At 40.5% G+C, this 21471-nt stretch overlaps 1 protein-coding gene across 1 annotated transcript in view; it reads right to left on the reverse strand.

Moving 5' to 3' along the window:
* The window catches only part of ZNF407 (zinc finger protein 407), a 403634-nt gene that overhangs the window by 114041 nt on the left and 268122 nt on the right, over positions 1-21471 (reverse strand). The window lies entirely within an intron of this gene.

Consider the following 21471-nt stretch of genomic DNA (forward strand, 5'->3'; position numbering starts at 1 on the left):
CAGCCTCAGATTTCCTACAGAGCGAAGGATGCCAGAGGAAAATCGAGCAGTCGGCTTATGGGCACTTCCTGAAGCCCTCTGGAGGAACAAAACCCAGCAGGACAGTGCTTGCAAAAAAGCTTGCACGGCCGAACAAGGTGGGGACACGGTGGCAGCCATCAGGTCTCATGTCACAGAAGGCTCCGTGAAGTACCTGCACGGAGCGCCCCTCACCTCAGCTCTGCTCAGTGGGAGCATTTGTGTGTAACAGTCACTTTTCAGTGCGTACACCCAGGAAACACTGGTCAAGAATGCAAAAATGGCTGTAACCCAACATTTCACAGTAACTATGCCATCACTCACATGTAAAGGCTGCACAGGACGTGAGAGCCAGGTACCCATTCCCTGATGACAAGAGGAGAATGGAGAATATCACCTCAGCAAGGCCAAGCTCATGAATATGGCACTAGGAACAAAATTCCACAGAGGAGGGGATGGGGACAGTACCTGCCTCCTGCCCAGTACCTGTCTCCTGCGGGGTATCCTGTTTCACAGGAACCATCCCATACTGGATGCAAGAGACGCTCCTTTGGAAAGGTGTCTGCCACCTCCTGCCCGTCCACAGGCGGGGTCTGCCATCAAATGTATGTACCCAATTACGTACGGTCAGAAAGAGTAATTCAGACAAATCCCTGTGTTTAGACTAGAAACACACCAAGATATTCATGCAGCTGCAGAGCAATGTCCTCTTCTCTTAATTTTCCAAATAGACTTTAATGATTTATATATTAGTATTTACATTTTTTATTAATTTAAAATAACAACATACATGAAAGAGAAGGTAGAGGAGGGAGAACTAAAACAACAGAGACCTTCTCAGCTGTTCCTAGCCTGCCTCTGACAAGGGCTCTTAGAACTCAGACTAAAGATTTTCAACCCTTTTCATCCCATGGCACACATAAACTAATTACTAAATTTCTGTGGCATACCAAGAAAAAAAATTTTTTTTGGCAATCTGACCAAAATAAAAATAGGTATAATTTTGATTCATTCACATCAGATGGCTATTGTTGTGACTGCTGTCATTTTTTATTTGACAATTTAAGGGAAAAGAGGTCAGTGCCCCTCACTAACTAGTCAGGCACTGCATGTTGTAAAAATTCCTGTGCATAACGGTGGAAAATCACTGACCTGGACTAATGTAAGACAGTTAGTGACAATAGGCAAACACAGCCTCTCTCTTGTCACACTGGATCACTAAGCTTGCTTGTCATATAAATACCTATTGTTAATTAAAACCATCATAACAGGGGGGATGAATAAGCACCTAATGTCAGATCCTGTGCCTCCAGTGGCCCTCCACCTTGGAGCTGTCCCGGGTGGAGACCTGGCATGGTCATACAGAGGACGGCCTGATTCAGGATGAGCGGACTGTGGAGGCCATGGAGTGGAACGTGGCGGGGACGGATCTGGTACAGGTTAGGCCAGTGCTTCTTAGTGCAGCCTAGCCCTCTTACAGCACTCACAGAGCAAAGGTACCAGAAAACAGCAGGTGGTAGAGTCCCCTGAATGTGTAGATATCCTTGGAATAATAGCTCTGCCCTTTATTGACAGAGTAACAGGAAAATATCTGACGAGGATGCAGAAAGATCCGCTTCTGTGATGAAGAGGACCACAGCTGGAGTTCTCACCAGCTGGGAGAACTGCTCCAGATTCTGCCCCTGACCTTGCAGACCTGCCACGTGTTCCACCTACTAGACTCACCCTTGCTCACTGACACTGCGGCGAGAAAACAAAGCGATTACTATTCCTAACTAGCAGTTTATTAGGCCTGGAAATTCCGGTATTATTTCCTTATGGAAAAAGCTAGGCATTAAGAGTCATCAAAGACAATCACTAGTCAAGTGGAGAAATCAAAATGACCAGAATATACCCATTTGAATGCAGGATGCACACTTAGATGAGGGACAATGTAAGCAATGAATCCTAATCATCAATAAAAGAAGGATGACTTTGAGGATAGAGTATTTTCTTTTAGAGAAGGGTGTATCCCACACAAAAATAAACCAACATCTCTTAGTACCCAAACGGCATGTGGAACCCTAATAATCAAGGGACTATTACTGAAGCAAGCAGAGAATGGAGTGAATATTAAAAAGGCTGAGACGCCGAAACCGGTTTGGCTCTGTGGATAGAGCGTCGGCCTGCGGACTGAAAGGTCCCAGGTTCGATTCCGGTCAAGGGCATGTACCTTGGTTGCGGGCACATCCCCAGTAGGAGGTGTGCAGGAGGCAGCTGATCGATGTTTCTCTCTCATCGATGTTTCTAGCTCTCTATCCCTCTCCCTTCCTCTCTGTAAAAATATCAATAAAATATATTTTAAAAAAAAAACAAAATAAAAAGGCTGAGAGGCTTTTTATTTAAAAATACAGACTAAAATGAGGAAAAGTGCTGTGGAACTTGATATATACACATATATTTTTACTTATGCTACCTATACACTATATACATTTAAGTATAGTACATCTGTGTATATGTATTTAAACTGTCTTACACACACACACACACACATAAGAAACATTAAATACATGTAAAAAAGAACAGATACATTGCCTATATCTCATGGATAACTGTATTTGTATGCTGTCAAAATCTACTCTTCCACATCTAATGCTGTGCAACATAAAATTTTTAAGATATTGAGATAAAAAGCTTTTCTCACTTACAAAACCGAACTATTCCAATCCAAGCCCAAAAAGTAAAAGCTATAACATATTATGTCACCATCATTTAAAGGAGAATAACTACAAAGTAGGGGCAAACAATCCTTATACTTGAGAATATCATGCAACATACGGTTAAACATGCAGCAATGTCACAAGATTCATCAAATAATAAACAGATTGGACTCCTTCTGCTAAATAATTCTGAATGATATTTAGCCCAAAAGTGACTCTTCCAGAAAACAGAACTTTTGGGTAGAGACTGGAACGGCACCACCAAAGTGGCTCATCAAGGACAGGTCGTGCAGAAGTCAGGTGATCTAGATAGCATTCCGAGCAGAGTCATGTCTAGATCCCCAGGAAAAAGCAGCAGTTGATCCAAATGGGCACGTAATCTTTATGAGTGGGGGACTGATATGTGTTCAGGTTGACACTGATGGTAAGGTAGAGATTGTGTTTATGACCATGTTCATAGACTGGAAGACTGAGTCTTACTAAGATGACAATATTCCACAGATTGATGTACAGAGTCTATGCAATCCCTGTCAAAAACCCACCTGTATTTTTTATAGACATTGAAATGCTAATCCTACAGTTCATACAGAAACACATGAAACCTAGAGAGTCAAAACAATCCTACAAGAAAACTAAGTTGGAAGGCTCACTCTTTCTCATTTCAAGCTTATTACGAAGCAACAGTGATGAGGACAGTGTGGGACAAGGACCAGGGCAGACACAGGCACTCCTCGCAGGGATGGGGCAGTGCTCCAAGGGAAGGCAGGTGACCCAGCACAAAGGTGCAGGTGCCTGGTGAGGACCAGGGACTCATGAAGTGCTGGCTGGACCACAACCTGCATGAACTGTGTCTATGCAAAGGCATTTTAAGTCACAAGGAGATTTCAGATTAAATTTTGAATACAACACATTGAAAAACTTGAGGCAGCTTACTATCTATCTATCACTTACCTATCTGTTATCAACCTAGCTATCATCTATCTATCTATCTATCTATCTATCATCTATCTATCTATCTATCTATCTATCTATCTATCTATCACAGCCAAAATTAGCAAAGGATTCGACATGGGAGCTAATTTTAGGGTTTCTTAAAAAAGTATGTAACAAAGAAACATTTTATTCGGTTCAAAGGCAATGTATTTTAAAATAATAAATATAAAACCACGAGTACTTCTAAACTCCACAAAAATACTTGTCAGTACTACATACACACTTACTGCCTATTGAGACAAAAAGTATAAATTAATTCTATGTTCTTTAACTGAAGGAGAAGAAGCTTAAAATAATTCTACTATTGTTTTCCTCTTTTGATTATCTTATGTTGATTATTTTTTAAAGTACCACTGAAGTTATTGTATAAACATACATTCACGTATGTAAAGATCCATGTCCAACAATGGATACAGTCAGCCTCCCTCCTACTACTCCAGGGAAGTACAATTCATGACTTCTTACCAGTCGTTGGGAGAAGTAAAATCGACCTTTTCAAGCCATAGATATGCTATATATTCTTTTTCCCCCACTTTGTACATAAATTTGTTAGCATAACGCCTCAGTACCTTGCTTTTTTTCACCTAACAGCGAGCCAGGTGTGGGGTTATTTCCCCATTAATACATGCAAGCGTCCTGATGCCTCTCTCCTCTTGCCTCTACCCCTCCCCCCTCTCCTCTACCCTCTTCTCCTTTTTAATCGCCGTGCAGTATTTCACAGTAAGGATACAGTGTGATCTACTTTACTAATCCTCCAATGATGGGCATGTAGGTTGTTTCCAATCATCTGTGGGTACAAACAAGGCTGTGGTGACTGAGCGTGTTACAACATTTTCCATTCCTCAGATGCCAAGAGAATCTCATGATGCCAAGTGGAACTGCTTCAAGTGTCAACAGGCATATGCTTTTGTGATTTTGATAAATTCTGCCAAATTGCCCTCCAGAGAAGTTGTAGCAATTTACACGTCCACCAACAATGTTTGAGAGAGCCTGTTTCTGCACATTCCTGCCAATGCAGTGTTACCAAACTTTCGATTTTTTGCCAATGTGGTGGGTGAAGAACGATAGCTCACTGTAGTTTCAATTTTTAATTTCTAAAAGTTTCAATTTGCACTTCTCTGTAATGAATGAATCTTTTTAAATGTGGAAATGCCATATGTATTTTCTAAGTACTGTCTATTCATATTTTTATCTTTTTCTACAGCGTCGTTATTCTCTTATTCATTAAGAAGAGGGACTCTATGACAAATCACAATTTTTTTTCCTTAGTTTCATTTTTTCCTTTGACTTTGCTTATGCTATCATCTGAAAAGCAGTTTTTTATTTCATTCATCTTTTGTTCTGGCTTCTTTACTTGGAGGTTATAAAATAATTGCCCTAGACTTGGTTCTATGACTTGTATAGTTGCACCATGTTCCATTAAACATTAGATCCATTTGAAAAGTATACTAGAGCATAGTATAAAATGTGAATCCAGACTGCCAGCCAGATCTTTCACTACCAGTTATTAAAGGCGGCCCATCTTTTCCTCAGACGTGAAATGGCACCTTCATCATGTTATTTATTTGAAGTTAATTCTGGACTTTTTTAAGTCCTCACACAAGGATATGTTTTTATTGATTTTCTACTTTTTAGAGGGAGGGAGAGGGAGAGGGAGAGGGAGAGGGAGAGGGAGAGGGAGAGGGAGAGGGAGAGGGAGAGGGAGAGGGAGAGGGAGAGGGAGAGGGAGAGGGAGAGGGAGAGGGAGAGGGAGAGGGAGAGGGAGAGGGAGAGGGAGGAAACATTGATGTAAGAAACATCGATTGGATGCCTCCTGTATATGCCCCAACTGGGGATCAAACCTGCAACCTTTTGCTGTATGGGTCGATGCTCCAATCAACTGAGCCACTTGGCCAGGGCTCTGGACTTCCTTTATATATATATTTAGTGATTTCAAAGAGGAAGAGAAAGGGAGAGAGAGAGAAACATCAATGATGAGAGAGAATCATTGATTGGCGCCTCCTGCACGCCCCACACTGGGGAGTGAGCCCACAACCAGGGCATGTGTCCTTGACCAGAATCTAACCCAGGACCCTTCAGTTAGCAGTCTGATGTTCTATCCACTGAGCCAAACCAGCTAGGACTGGACTTTTTATTACAGAGATATTGCAGTTCATTTCCAGAACACTGCAATACAGCAAATATCACAATAAAGTGAGTCACAAAATTTTTGGTTTCCCAGTGCATGTAAAAGTTACATTTACACTATACTATATAGCCTATTAAGTATGCAACAGGGTTACTTATAAAACCAATGTACAAACCTTAAATAAAAATACTTCATTGCTAAAAATGCTAACCCTCATCTGAGCCTTCTGTGAGTTGTGATTTTGTTGCTGATGGAGGGTCTACTTCCAGTTTATAAAAAACGCAGTGTCTGTGAAGTGCAATAAAGCAAGGTGTGCCTGTAGGTCTGATGGCCTGTCCACGCAGGTGCCAATCTATCGCATGAACCACGCTGCAGGAGGGTCACCTCTGGTAGAGTGCACACTCTGCGCTGCTTTCTCCCCCAGATCACACATCCTACCCCAGCCCCATGTCACCAGTCACTACTGTGGTCCTGAGCTGGCGTGGCAAACATCTTGAGTTGACCCTAGGACTAAGAGATCTGAACCAATAAATTACCATCATTAAGACACAGGCAATTTCTATGTATTTATTAGTATGTACCAATTTGGCCTGTTGTGTAAGTTGATGTAAAAAATTCTGAAAATTCTACATAAAGAAATATGTTAATTTTGTTTAACACTTTGGTTCCCACACTTTCTGATCAAGGAACACTTTTTGTTGTTCAGTCTCATAAGGCTTCATAAGGGTTAAGGGGAATGACATTAAATATGTACAGAATATACGGTAGGTACTAAATTCACTTTTTATTATTACTACCAGTCTTTCTGTTAAATGCAAACAGTTCAACTATCTGGATCATTACTAGCAATTTTCTCACTGATTATGGAAAGCAATTTCAATTCATTTGAGTAAAAATAGATTCCTGAAAGTTATATAGTGTATATATGTGTATATGTTTGGAAATGCATTTTTTTCCTGCCTGTTGAGAATATACTCTTTGAGCTTCTGTCCTTCAAAATACTTGCTCTGTAGTTAAGTGTATCAATACTACTCACTATAGTACACATTTATCCAAGAGTTCAGTGGAAAGGGATTTCTGCCATATCTTTATAACGTGAATCCAAAGTGAGTAAGTGACAATTTAAAAAAAAAAAGCTTTATATAAATTAAACTTGAGAAGTTACCACATTTTTTTTTAACCAGCAGTATTTAATTACAAATTTCCTGAGCATAAAACCAGTCTAACAAGCCTGAGACTCTCTGTGGGAGAGAGAAACACACAGCTGCTCAGTCATTGCAGGCTGGAAGAAAGTCTCCAATGTACAAGCTCAGGCCTTGTTCCCCTTCACGTAGCACAGTCCAGGATACACAGTCCTCTACCACCTACATTCGCACTAACAGGGCCATGAGGAAAGAGGTGGATAATTTCAGATTACCAATCTGTGCTATTTAAATTTACAACTGGATAGAAGCTATCTATACTAATAAGGGTGAGGGTCCCCACTGGGGGGCGTGGCCAGCCTGAAGACAGCCCTCAGCCCCTTACCCAGGCTGGCCATATCCCCATGGGGTGAGGGTCCCCGCTGGGGGGCGTGGCCGGCCTAAAAACAGCCCTCAGCCCCTCACCCAGGCTGGCCACGCCCCCCCCAGTGGGGACCCTCACCCCATGAGGGCAGGGCTTGCCTGCAAATTGCCCCAGCCCCTTGCCCAGGCCGGCACCGTCCCCAGTGGGGACCCCCACCCCAATGGGGGCGTGACCGGCCTGCAAACCACCACAGGCCCCTCACACAGGCCACCCTGCCCCTCAAGGGAACCCCCACCCTGATCCGGGACACACTTCAGGGCAAACCAGCTGGCTCCCACCCATGCACCAGGCTTCTATCTATACTAATAAAAGGGTAATATGCTAATTAGGCTGGGAGACCTTCCAGGAAACCTTCCGGACATTCTTCTGGACAAAGCCATGGTGGTGGGGCTGAGGTAGAAGCTGTTAGGGGCCAAGAGGGGAGGGTAGTTGTGGCTGATCAGGCCAGGATGGGACAGCAGTTGTGGGTGATCAGGCTAGTGTGGGGGGCCATTGGGGGTGAGCAGGCCAGCAGGGGGGGCCAGTTGGGGGTGAGCAGGCCATCGGTGGGGGTCAGCTGGGGGCGATCAGGCTGGTGGGGGGGAATTTGGGGGTGAGAAGGCCGCCAGGGGGGCAGTTGGGGGCGAGCAGGCTGGCAGACAGAGCAGTTAGGGGCAATCAGGCAGGCAGGCAGGTGAGCGGTTAGGAGGCAGCAGTCCCAGATTGCGAGAGGGATGTCCGACTGCCAGTTTAGGCCCGATCCCTGTGGGGTCCCAGATTAGAGAGGGTGCAGGCCGGGCTGAGGGACACCCCCCCCCCATGCATGAATTTCGTGCACCGGGCCACTAGTACAAAAATAAAGAATTTCATATTCCTCTGCCTAAAATGGAGCATTCTGTCAACAATGTTTAGAAAATAGATGAATGTTATTTGGAATGCTGAGCTAAATGTATTACCAGAAGACAAAGGGATAAAAAGGTCATTTCAGGTCAAGGAGGAATGATGGTTTATATAATAAATGGTGTTGAATCAACTGCCCACTACATGGAAAAATAAGTTATAGTCTTATGGTCCTACACCATGCAAAAATAAATGTCCTTTGGATTTTAAGATAAACATAAGAACACTAAATTATAAAAGTGCTAGAAGAAAGTATTTCTAGAATCTTGGTTGGAAAGAGCTCTGCATTTCTCAGCTATAATTATGTGAGTGTTAGAAGCAAAAGGAACTTGTAAATACAGAGAAACAGGCAACAAGTGGTGCACTACTGATCGTCCTCAATGCTCGAGTAAACCAGGTATGCAGGTGCCAGGTTGTGCTGCTGTCCCAGCACTCACGGCCTTGCTCAGTGCAGCTGACATACATGTGCTCATGGAGAAGGGCCACGTGGCAGCCACAGCGCCAGCCTAGCCCATCAGACCATCCCCAGGAGCAGGTCCCTGGGCGGCGCTTCCATAACAGAAGTGATTCAGCCTAATTACTGCTCTGGTTTATGTGGAAAGTCTGTGGTTACAAAAAAATTATGTACTGATATATTATTTTCAAAATGGATTTATTCACCCTATTATTTATTGTCTACTCTATAAAATAATCATTAAAATGAATCATTTTTCATATGTCCTCAAAGCTAATATGACTTGATAGGAATATAAGTCATGTATATCAATAACCTTAACAAAAGGCTGGGCTTCATTAAGTGAAACCTCACTTTCAAACGGAGTTGAAAATTCCAGCTGTCACTTAATAGGATTGCAACACTCCCCACCCCTTCAGTGATATCTTTAATTGAGGATGGCCTGAAAATATCTTGCTTTCCCACTATTCAAAATGCTCTGCTAACCTGAATAATTTTAAAACATCTAACCACACACTTACCAATGGATTCACCAGTGCCTCAGACTGGTTTATCAAACAGGAATTTTGCAGACTGTTACACTGCTCCTTGTGTCCTGACAGTAAGTATGTAATTCCCCACCTCTTCTTCACCATTCAAGGCCCCACATCCACGTCCACAAGTTACTCCTCTACTCAATTTGTGCACATGGCGCCTACAACAGACAAAAGCCATGACCTGCTTTCAACCTAATGAGCTCCTTCTTACCTCCCACTCTACTGGAAAACAATGAGTAGCAAGGGAGGAAATTGGAGGCAGTGGTACTGAGCTTTGTCTCTGTTAGAAACCCATATTATTTAGTGAGAACTGCGCATTTCAAAAACAGCCACCTGCACACACTTTGCGTGGTGAAAAAATAAGAACTGCAAAATGCACCTGCGTAGGACTCAGACTGCCTTACAGATTGTGGGAAGGGAGGAGAGCCACCGGCAAGTGCAGACCCTAGATCTTTTTTTTAAAATTTTATTTTATTGTTTAAAGTATTACATACAGACCCTAGATCAGGGGTGGGCAAACTTTTGACTCGAGGGCCACAATGGGTTCTTAAACTGGACCGGAGGGCCGGAACAAAAGCATGGATAGAGTGTTTGTGTGAACTAATATAAATTCAAAGTCAAGGAGCGGAGGGCAGAGCAAGAGAACCCTCCGCTCTTTCGGCTCTGCGGGCCGGATAGAACAGCCAAACGGGCCGGATCCGGCCCGCGGGCCGTAGTTTGCCCACGGCTACCCTAGATCTTGATGTCTCCTGGTTCTTCTTCTCCAGCCCAAAGAGAAAAAATACATTTCTTAACTATTTTCCTTCTTGATATACTGGTATGTCATTAGTCTAGAAAAAGAGGAAAAGAGCAACTTAGAGAAAGGAGCACAACCTCATAGACTTTCACCTGACACCAAGTCAAAAGGCCGAATGAATGCTCATATAAGTGAAACCACTGAGTAAGCTGAGTAGAGATCAGGTGCCTTACACTAGTGCTTTTGAGAAACTAATGCCCCGAGTCTCAGGTAGAAATGTGCAGCAGTTATTATCGTTGTCTTTAACAAATAGAAATATTCCAGCATGATCTCTACAGGGCTCTGGGGAAAAGGCCTTGCTGACCAAAGTTTCACACACTTCAGTTAAACAAAATTACATGTTTCTCTATGATAGGAATATTGTGAATCTTTAACATGCTGTTCATTATGAGCCTGAAGAAGTGGAAAAGGGTGAAATATACAGAGTGCTCATCAAACTTATCTGACCATAAAAATAATTTCCAAGGCTGAGCTAATACCATCGCTTGAAGCTCGTGACGTGTGAAAACCAGAATGCCCTGCACAGCCTCCTCCTCTTCCCACTAACTGCCCAGTGTGCCCAACGCTGGTGAGGTTCTCCTCCCTGCTTCTGGGCCATGATGTTAAGAATGGACCTCAGAGATACACACCCTCCTTGTCTCTGGAGTGCGTGTCATCCTCTCCCTTTCTGTTAAAGCTCGTTAAACTGGGCAAAGTGAGATGCTGAAAACCAGGAAGGCATGTGGATGAGAAGCAAATTTAAGGTGATATAAGTAAAAGTGTTCCTCTGCAAATTTAAGGTGATATAAGTAAAAGTGTTCCTGATCCAAAAACATGTTTCACAATATTTCTGAGAATCTAGACCAGACCCTGGTTTTACTTGGGACAATCTAATAAAGTTGGAGAGAAAAATAAAAAAGCTGGATTTCTAACACCAGCCACTTTTGGCATCTGCACATACTAGCGTGGCTCACCAGTTTTGCAGGTAACCACATAAATCACACAGGCACACGGACTCCAGGTCTGATAGGGGCAGGGAAGGGGCTGCCTGAGACTGTAAACGCTTCTTCAGTGCCAAGCAGACACCACATCCTCACAAATGGGCAGGAGAGGAACCGGCTGGGACTCCACCTGTGCAGGTTAGAGTGCAGAGGTGCAGCTCAGGACAGAAGGGTTATTATTCAGCTCCTCGGTCAATATTTCTGCTCCATGGCCCATGGGACAGGGCACTTCCCTATCTTTCGAAGTCTTTTTAAAGAATCCTTCCCTGGCTCTAACTCTATTCCTTGCAAAGCTCTCCGAGTTAAGTGTATAGTTGCCTAATAGTAGATTTAAAATGCATACTTTATTTATTTTGTTAGACTGAGTCCTATCAAGGAGCATTTAAACCTTTTATAATTCTAAGCTGATATGATCACATTTGAAGAAAAAGTTAATAGAGAAGAGTCACTAAATATGAAAGAGCACTGAACACATTTAATCATCTGCTTGTATTTTTATAAAACTGCTCACAGAACCCACTTAAAAACACTAACTGGTTCATTTCAGTGCCTGCCCACAATGCCCCTGAGTCCGGGTGAGTCTCTCGAATGTCTTGTTTTAAAGGAATATATAGTACTCCCGCAAGATGTTTTTCCATTTCTATTCTCTCCCACTCCCGAGGCCCTTGTTCTCCGTGATAAGGCAATCTCCTCCGGGATCGCAGCGCTGTAGTTTCCACCACGAGTGACAAGGACTCGACGTGAATAACTGCTGTGTGCAGGTTGTAATTATGTCAGCTGCAGTGTTGAACAAGGGGACTGATTAATGTGAGCCCCAGCCCAGGCGCAGTCCCTATCAGAACCTCTGCGCAGGCCGGCAGTGGGGACGGGTTAAAGCAGGAAGACACAACACGCGGAGCGCCCGTGATAGATGAATTGCTCCACAGTCTTCAGGCAGATGTTCCGGGACAGTATAATATACAATTACTCTGCCTTATCACTTTCCCAGGGACAATAAAGCTTCCTCCTCCTATAGCTCATGTGAGTGAAGGCAAAATCCGTTTTACTTTTACAATACTGACTCACTTATCACGGTGCCTTGATTGTGCTTTTACAGCTAAAGGAAACATGTATTCCACTTTTAAACTACAAAAGCCCTTAAAAAGAAAACAGGAACCTGGTTTGGAGCGTCTTTCACATCAGAGCACACAATGTTTTAAGATTTTTTTGTTAAAAAGAGATGTAAGGAAGTTAATGTATGTATGTGCATATGTAGTTGAAAACTAGTCCCCATAACTCAAGAAGATTTGGATTGTATAATCATTATATTCATAACATTTTTCAAAGGCCATACAGAAATCATTAAATTAAAAGAACATGCATTTAAAATATATATATGCTGATACCATCCACACATTTCTCAGGCACAGGCACAGGCCAGAATCTGATAGGACATATCTCAGTGACACACTGGCTCATTCTCCCCACTCCTGCTTGGGGTATCTGGGCTCATCTTCCTTCAGAAAGCTGAGCTGGCCTAGAGAAGGTGGCAGCCTCGACCATTTTAATAACACGCTATAGACGAAGCTAAAACACAATCCCTTCAGGAACTGTGGTGACCACTTCTACTACCTATATCTGTACTTACAGAAATGATGCCAAACATTTGTGGCAAGATGTACAGAACTATCTCAATTTTCACTTTTAAAGTTAAAAACCAAGCTAACACCAAAAATTGAGATGTAGGTATAACCATCTTTGGTGACCGTAATTTATAATGAAACAAAGCAGCAAAAATTCCAATAGAATCAAACAAAGGAAAGCCACACAAATGTCAGTGACTGCCGAAAGTGGCATGCATCAGCCTGTGAACAATCTATGACTTAGGTCCACTGTTTAGTGGCCAGGACAACTAACAAGACTCAGCGGTTGTCACACACCCTAAGTCCTGAAAAGACATCATGTCCCTTTCACCCTAAGGAGGGACAGATTTGCCCTCACATTTCCCATAATCACACTAACTCCAGCACCACCAGGATCCTTATTGCTGCCTTCTCTTGGTAGCACCATTGTAGCAGAGTTACACATTTCTAGAAATATTGCAATTTGAAGGTGGTAGGGGTCACTCTAAAACAATACAACAGAAGTTGCAGCACAGATGTACACAGAAAATGTAGTTAGGACCATGGCTGATGAAAGACCTACACCAAATTTACAATTATTTGTTGTAAGCCAGACAAAGGAAAGGTAGGTAAAGCAAATGGAATGGGCTATAAATATTGGTGGGAGTCAGGTGTCATCACAATAAATGGCTAATGATGTCACTAGAGTGGCCTGTTAGATTTACTAGTCTTAGAAAAACCTTGAGACATTAGCAAAAATTGTTTAGAATAAGTCATAGAAAAGATGTCACATTTTAAAAGACGACATTTACAATGAATGTGTGCTAAGTGGTTACACTGACTTGTTAGCTAGTGCCCAGCAAATTTCTGAATTAAAGTAGTAACATGTAACAGTTAAAGTAATATAGCATTTTGTGGAAATTCTTCATGTAAAGCAAATAAAATCGAAATGTTTGGTTGTGTGTGGCGGGGAGGGAAGAATAATACCATTATAGTCTCTATATTCTTGATTCAAAACTTTGAACACGACACAGTGACAATTGGTGCTGTACCATCCCTGCCAATGTGGGAACTTTATTCTAGCAGATGGACAGAAAGACCCAGTGATTCTGAAGCCCCATTCCCGTCTCCAGAGAGAGGTCCCATGGAGGGAGCATCAAGGCACGGCTCTGGTTCCCACACATCCACAAATCCTGGAGGATTACTCAAAACTTCCTTGGTGTCCCTCACACTTCACAACACCCCAACTTTCCATGCTTTTAGGTAAAATGTTGGCTCTTTCCCCCAGCAGGTAAGCATTTAAGTAAAATGTAGAGCAATCTTAAGCAAACTAATGAAAATAAATACACACACACACACACACACACACACACACACAAATGCGCTTCCTCTATACCGAGCTCTTCCTGCCACCATCTCCCCAGGGTTTTCACAGAGTAGCCGTCCAGTCAGAGCCCCTTCATTTCTCAGTTTCTGTTCCCGTCACTTCGCCACAGTGGGTCTTCCCAGGAGAGCTGTGGCCTCTCGGTGACAAGCAGGCAGTCTGCACTGTCCTACTGTCACTGCACACCTGATGTGGGAGGCTACCTCTCAGCCTCTCCTAAGGTGCTACTTGCCCTCTGCTTTTTCCACTTTCCACATTTTCCAAGGGAAATATCAATCTCACCAATGCCTTCAAGTTCAACAGAGATCAGTGCTGAACACGTCTGACAGAACTCTGTTTGGATAGCCTGTGGGCATTTCCAAGGTTTGAACACAATAAAGGTGAAGTCTGGTCCCAAAGCACACTCATTTTCCTCCTCCAGGAGTGAGGACCTCTCAAGTGGCAGCGTGGTTCTCACCTCAGCCCTGGCCAAGGCTGCTCTGCAGTAAGGAACAAATTACGAACTTTCCCCAAAAGAAAATAAATTCAGGAGAACCTCTTGCCATATAGATGTTCTCACAAACACAGTACTTCTCAAAATAGGAAAAAAAATCAACAAAAAGTTTGTGCTACGTTCTCTTGAGAAAATAAAGACGTAATGATATATTCTTGTTTTTACAGACATTCTTAGGGGAAAGCGAAACAGAAACACACGCTACCACCTCAAGGGCCTCAGCTCATCCCATTAAAGGGAGCTCACGGTGGAGACGCCACACTGGCCTAGATGCTGCCCTCACTCCCTGTGCCCTACACACCGCTGCGTCACCCCATCCTAAATGGTCCCACTTTGCCTTCTTTCTTCCACAATTATACAGGCCTGGAGAGGCAATACTTCAGAATATGTTGAAACAAATGATCTGAAAATAAAATGAAATAACAAATATATTGCATTCTCAATGAACTAATGACAACTGGTCACATGCTCTGATTTACTTCAAATCTACTTTATTCTGCTTTGTTATCTTCCACACCCACAGCCCAGGGGTGAATCCCACACACACAGGAAAGGGCGAGCCTGACTTTCACTCACTGCTGCCAGCCCTCCTGGCAATGACAAAGCTTTCCTAACGAGCACATGGCAGGAGCCTCCAATGCCAGGAGATATAGATAGTTACACAGTCAAGTGTTTTGTTGTGTGATAATAGCTCTAGTGTCTGAGGAATAACTTATTATGCAACAGACTATTGCCCAAAAAAAATATTTTCTATTTTTTTTTCATCTCTAAGGCCTTCCATTCTAACATAATATATACAGATATATCTAACTACCACCCAAGGGACTGTCCATAGTAATTCCTTGTAGAAAGACCATCCCCAAAGATAGCTTTGGTCCTTTTATAATGACTGGATCTGGGATTCGAGGAGAGCAGGTTAAATAAACATGTTTATCTGCTTCTACTTTAAGAGATAGCACAGGGAGTGTGTGGTCACTTTGTGTTCAAATGGGTCTCCTAATTAATCTGTGATCCCAAAGCTTATTTCAGCTCCATCAACCAACAAAACAACTTACTTCTTCTGATAAACAAAAGGAATTATCTTAGATTTTTTATCCTTTTAAAAATATCTGAACCAATTAGCAATTTTTAATGCTATGGAATCTATTTGTTTTCAATTCTACAAATTCTTTTTACTTAAATGAGTTTTGTTAGATGAGCATTTACCAACATTAACTAAAGGCCTGACAAACATGTGCTGTGTCAGGACAAACTGTCAGGCTGAAACCAAAGTTTTAAGAAGCCCATGTGCTTGGGTGTTACAGAATACAAAAGAAAAGTATGGGTAAGACATGTTATGTATGACAATCAATTAGACACACACAGTATGGAAAACAGAACCAAATCAAAACCATGATTAGATTCAAAATGAAATTCACTAAAGAAATGGTCAGAGAAAATGAGAAGATACTTATTCAGAAAGAATCCAATTTCTGCTGAAACATAGAAACATTCGGGGGGGGGGGAATACATTTACAAACAACTACTTTCATAATTCATTATAGAAAACCTGAAGATACAATTATGTCATTTTGTAAGGGACACTCTCAAAAAATCCAACCTAAACTTACCGGAAACAACACTCCACTAGAAAGACAGCCCAACTCCACAGTGTCACCTTGATACATGCCAGCAGCCCCTCAGAGGCAGCATCTCTGCTTCAATGACCAAACCAGCTTCCCTCAGCACCGCCACACTGACACCTGCCTGTGGCTGGATGAACTGTGGCGGGGAGAGCAGGAGGGGCAGTTCAGGAGCAGGTACTGCCCACACCACACACGGACACACTGCCTTCAAAAAGAAACTCCACAATCTGAAGACAGCCTTGGAATCATCATGGTTTGCAAAGTAACTGGATTTTTAGGCTATCACATTTGTTTTTTTATTCTGCTAACTGGATTAGCAGTTACAATAGAGTAGAATATAAAGAGATGATATAATTGAGATAAATAAAATAGTATTGACTTGCACTTTAAATGACAAAAATAGTGTGTGTTTTTTAATTTATCTTTTTTTGTTGTTGTTGGGGGCTGGGGGCACTGGAGTACTACTCTCCCAGCTAATTTAGATTTTACAAGTGTTAACAACCACAGTCACCATGCTGCTGTTAGACCCTCAGACCTGTCCATCTCAGAGCTTAGAGTCGGAACACCGATTTCCTACCCCAGCCCCTGACAACCACATTTCTGTTCCTGTTTCTATGAGTTTAACCTTTTATTAATTTTATTTTTAAGATTCTACATATAAATGGTATCATGCAGTATTAGCCTATCTCTGGCTTATTTTGCTGATAAAATAGTATGATTTAAAGTTTATTCTGATATAACTAGGCTTGAGGCATCATTTGATTACCCAAAAGAAATAAATGCTACCTCTGACTCTTCAGAACAAGAAATGGGTGCTGTTTGTATATATGATTTCACTTCTCTACCTTGGTATCTATGATGCTCTACTCCCCAGACAAACACCCATTTTTCCTCCTTGTAATTATTTGGCCAAATGCAAGTTTGTTCTATCCACTGTTTCCCCTAGTACAACCTGGGGACCTGCCGGCACAGGAAGCCAAAGGAAAACTGAAACTCTCTAAAGAGATCACCCAAAAGCAGAAAGTCTCCCCTGTGGAGTCCTTCTCCCTAGCTCAGGATGCTGATGACACCCTGGCAGACAAGGACACAGATCCCACTGCACACTGAATTCTTGCTGCCACAACCCCTAAAACAGCTGACCTTACAGCCTCACGCATAAGACACATAAGATGTTCACACGGCAAATTAAAATGCACATTATCTAAGACCTGCAAAATTTTCATAACTAAAACACTTTATAGAAATATATGTTTGAGAAAGTAATACAAACTTTTAAAAGGGAAGTAAAGAATTTTTACAAGCACAGTTTTCTGGTATTACATCTTAGAACTACCTCCAAAATGCTTCCAGCACCATGCAAAGTTAAGATAAAATTCAATCAAATTAAAAGTATCGTTTGACAAAACATTTCTAGGACACAAATAGTTGTGACGAACAGCTAATTCTACCTATGGCACTTATATGTGTGAAAACCTATTGAATTCAATTATAAAAAATACTAGACAAAATATTTAGATGTTAGAAAGTATCACAAAAAGCAAATTTCTATTTGGATACCACACCTGGATTCAATGTTACACTCACCCAAAAAAGGAAAGAATATTGTTCATGAGATCAAAAACTAGTATCAATGAGTTCTATGGTATACAATGGTCAAGAGCTAAGTAAAACAAAAAAGTAAGGGAAAAAAACTAAGGAGTATTTCCTACAAGTTTAGCAAAACAATAAAGTAAACCTTTAATATGGGGCAGGAATTATAGATTTTATTCCTCAGCTATATAATATATTTCCATTTGGGGTTATAATTTCAAGTAATTAAAATGAGAATAAAATTAGTGAATAAAATGAAAAGGAAAATAGTAAAACAAACAAACAAACAAAAAACTTTTAAAAGAGTGTATGTATGGTTGGAAGTACTAAGGCTGTTATGTAGTTGAGAAAAATCTGACCCAAAGCAGAGTCTTAAAGAGATGAGGTTACTCCAAGGTCAATCAAAGTGGATACAATAAATAAAGGATCAAATGGCCAGAATTTGGCTTGAAATTTTAGTTTTCTTTAATTTACAAAATGACAAAGTGCAGCATAGAATTATCCTTAATATTTTTAATACTGCAGGTAGTAATTTGTGCTTTTTGTGACTTCTCAGTCATTTGCCATTTAATATGCATTTATTGTATTTCCCCCATAAATACTAAATAAAAAATGGAAGCCAATGAGAAGATTATTCATGTAAAAGAAAGTCCAATTAGGGCCACCTACTATTATGTGAAAGTCAGTGCCCTCGGTGAAATAGTGTACAGTTTGATATTAATAAATCTACAGTGAAACAGATTCACATTATTAGAGAGGGTACTTATAACATATTAAAGCTTTTCTATTTCTCATTAATATAGAAGTGACAATACATAGCAAAGGGAAATAAAAATATAGAAAATGTTAGATTGCTTCCATTTTAATGTAGAAACAAATCTAATGAATTTGCTGCATAAATAATATAGGACAGTTGCTATGAATCTCAATTTATGCTTTGAAATTATAATGAATAATAATTAATGGTGAAAAAATTTTGGAGTAATGATAAAATATACTGAGTTGTAATTGATTAGATGTTTGAATATTTTAGACAGTAAAAGCTTAGGAAAGGGGTACATGTTTACATCTAAATAGAATGAAATGTCATTGCCTAAATTAATAATGCAAACTTGAAAAATAGCCCCAGGTTCAAAAGACCAATTATAAAATTCTTTTGTAAACAAATCTATATCCGCATTTTTCATAAATAGTTATTACTACTAACGGTAGTATTTGTGCACTAATGTTCAATTTGTAAAATGAAAAAATATATTTTCAAATGAAATTTAAATAATACTGCAATTTCTAATGATGGTTACTTACCTGAAAATAGGTGTTAATAATGGCAAAGATAAGGATACTCTATAGGAATCACTTCTATGTATCTATAGTAAGCAAATAAGAATCTAAGTGGGAAAAATTAAATATTTTAAGTAATAAACTATTATGGAAAGGTACCAATAACACAAATATGACCTAATCTTCTTAGCAAATGTGTTCATCTTATAGATATTTTCATTCTACAAAAATCATATATATTCAAATTTACTTGATCCTGTGAGAGAAGATGTTTTCTTATTGTTGTGAGGTAAGTATGGTAAGCATTTTTTTATACTATGCAACCAAAACAATCATTTTGAACTTAATTATCTGCTCATTTTTAAATCTTTTGCTTATCAACAAGAAAACAAAGGTATCTGTTGTAAATTCCACATTTCATTCATAATCCCTAACTTCAGAAGCATTCATATATTTGCAAGTTTTCTGTACTTTTGTTCACTAAAGCAAACCTAATCATATGTACACAGAATAATAAACTCGAATGAACAAAAATTGTTCAAACTATTCTTTCAATAACAATTATTTAAAATTTTTAAATATAAAATCACCCTTTTATCAGGGATTGTAAGCATTTCAAAAGGAAATGTGGTAGATATGACTAGATTTCAATGTCCTGAGTACTGATTAATGGGACAGGCACGGTATTCTTAGAAAACACATCCCCTTTTCACTGCGTGCACATAGAGGTCTAACACAGCTAACAGAGATGGGTCCTGCTGGCTCAAGTGCATGTCTCAGTGGAAGTGATGCTATTTCAGGGAGATCACATGGATAGGGAAAAGTAATACAACCTCAACCTTAGCAAAGGTATAACATAATTTTAAAGAGGAAACCTGAAATATTTTGAAATATATTTATGCAAATAAAGACTTAAGAGTTGACTAAAGCACAGTCCTAATCAGCAAAACAAAATTCAATTCCAGCCTTTGTAGTAATACTATCAAAATCCTTAAATCATACTTCTAGCAATTTCTTTAAAAAACAAACAAACATGGATAAGCAAAAAATCTAGATAGGTCTTTTTTTTTTCTCTTTTAATCCTCACCCAATATTTTCCCATTTTCCCAATATATATGGGGTCTGTACAAGACCTTGTTTGAAATAATAGTTCTGCTACTTAAAAAAAAAAAAAAAAAAAAAAAAACAGCTTCAAAACCGTAGTTATGCAAGATAAATTAAACATAAGGGTAGTTACAATTTAAATGTGAAATATAAAATTTACAATGAAAGAAACAGAAAAGCCCCAAACAACAACTCAAACCTTATGCATAGAGTACAGACTAAAAAGATATAATCCTAACAGTAGGAGTGATAATTAAGGGAAATTTTTATAACTTTCTAATTTCTTTTTTGTGTTTTATAGGGAAGGCAACTACATGGTATGACCTCTTTAATAAGAAAAAAGAGCCTCCAACAACATTTATTTTTTAAGAACTCAAGTTATAAGCATCTTAAAATTTCTGTGACTACCTCTAATAGGATCACCATTTTACCAAATTTCCAAGAAACACCAACCAATCTAGTGTTCAGCAAAGATGGAACTCATAAAATGTTGAAAGAATGAATAATTAATGAATGAAATATATCTGTAATATCTCTGTACTATTAGATGACCTCTAAAATAAAACTTAATGCAATAATGATGATAATAATAAAGATTATGGCAATATATTTACTGAATGCACAAGCTACATCAAGAGACATACAAAAACCAGTCTTTTAAAGAGGGTTTCAGATCCAGAGTCATAGAAGCATCGAATAGACTGTCCAACCTATGAGGGAAGGTGGGAGGGTGAGGGGGTAGGAGATCAACCAAAGGACTTGTATGCATGCAAATGAGCATAACCAATGGACACAGACAGGGGGCGGGAGGGAAGGTGAGGGCATGTGCTGGGGGTCAGGTGGGGCAGGGAGAGGTCAATGGGGGAAAAGGGGACTTATGTAATACATTGAAGAATTTAAACTTAAAAAAATAAATAAAAATAAAGAGGGCATCAGGTTTAAGGTACAGATTATAGTATTTAACAAAGGCGACTGTGCTGGAAGAACCATTCTCAGCAAGTGTAACAGGCACCACAAGAGCTTCTGCTCCAGCATGAAGAAGGCCCTCCCACTACGATTCACGCTACAGTTTGCTGGCTAAGCTCCTAAGGTAGATGTCACTCGCTGCCTGCACACCCTGTGGTGTCTCACAGACACCTCAAGAGTGCTGACTTCACTCACAGGCTCCAGGTGCAACGTCATCCCCATCTTATTGTCCCTCTGCCCTCTGTTCCTACACACACCTGGTCACAGAGGATGACTCCACTTTCTGAATCTCTCCCACTTCTCTGCATCTCTACTTTGCTGCCGCTGACCACAACTCTGCAACAGGGCAGGGTCCTTTGTCATATGGACCTCACAAGC

This window comes from Plecotus auritus, assembly GCF_963455305.1.
Source record: "Plecotus auritus genome assembly, chromosome: 8".
NCBI classification, from domain to species: domain Eukaryota; kingdom Metazoa; phylum Chordata; class Mammalia; order Chiroptera; family Vespertilionidae; genus Plecotus; species Plecotus auritus.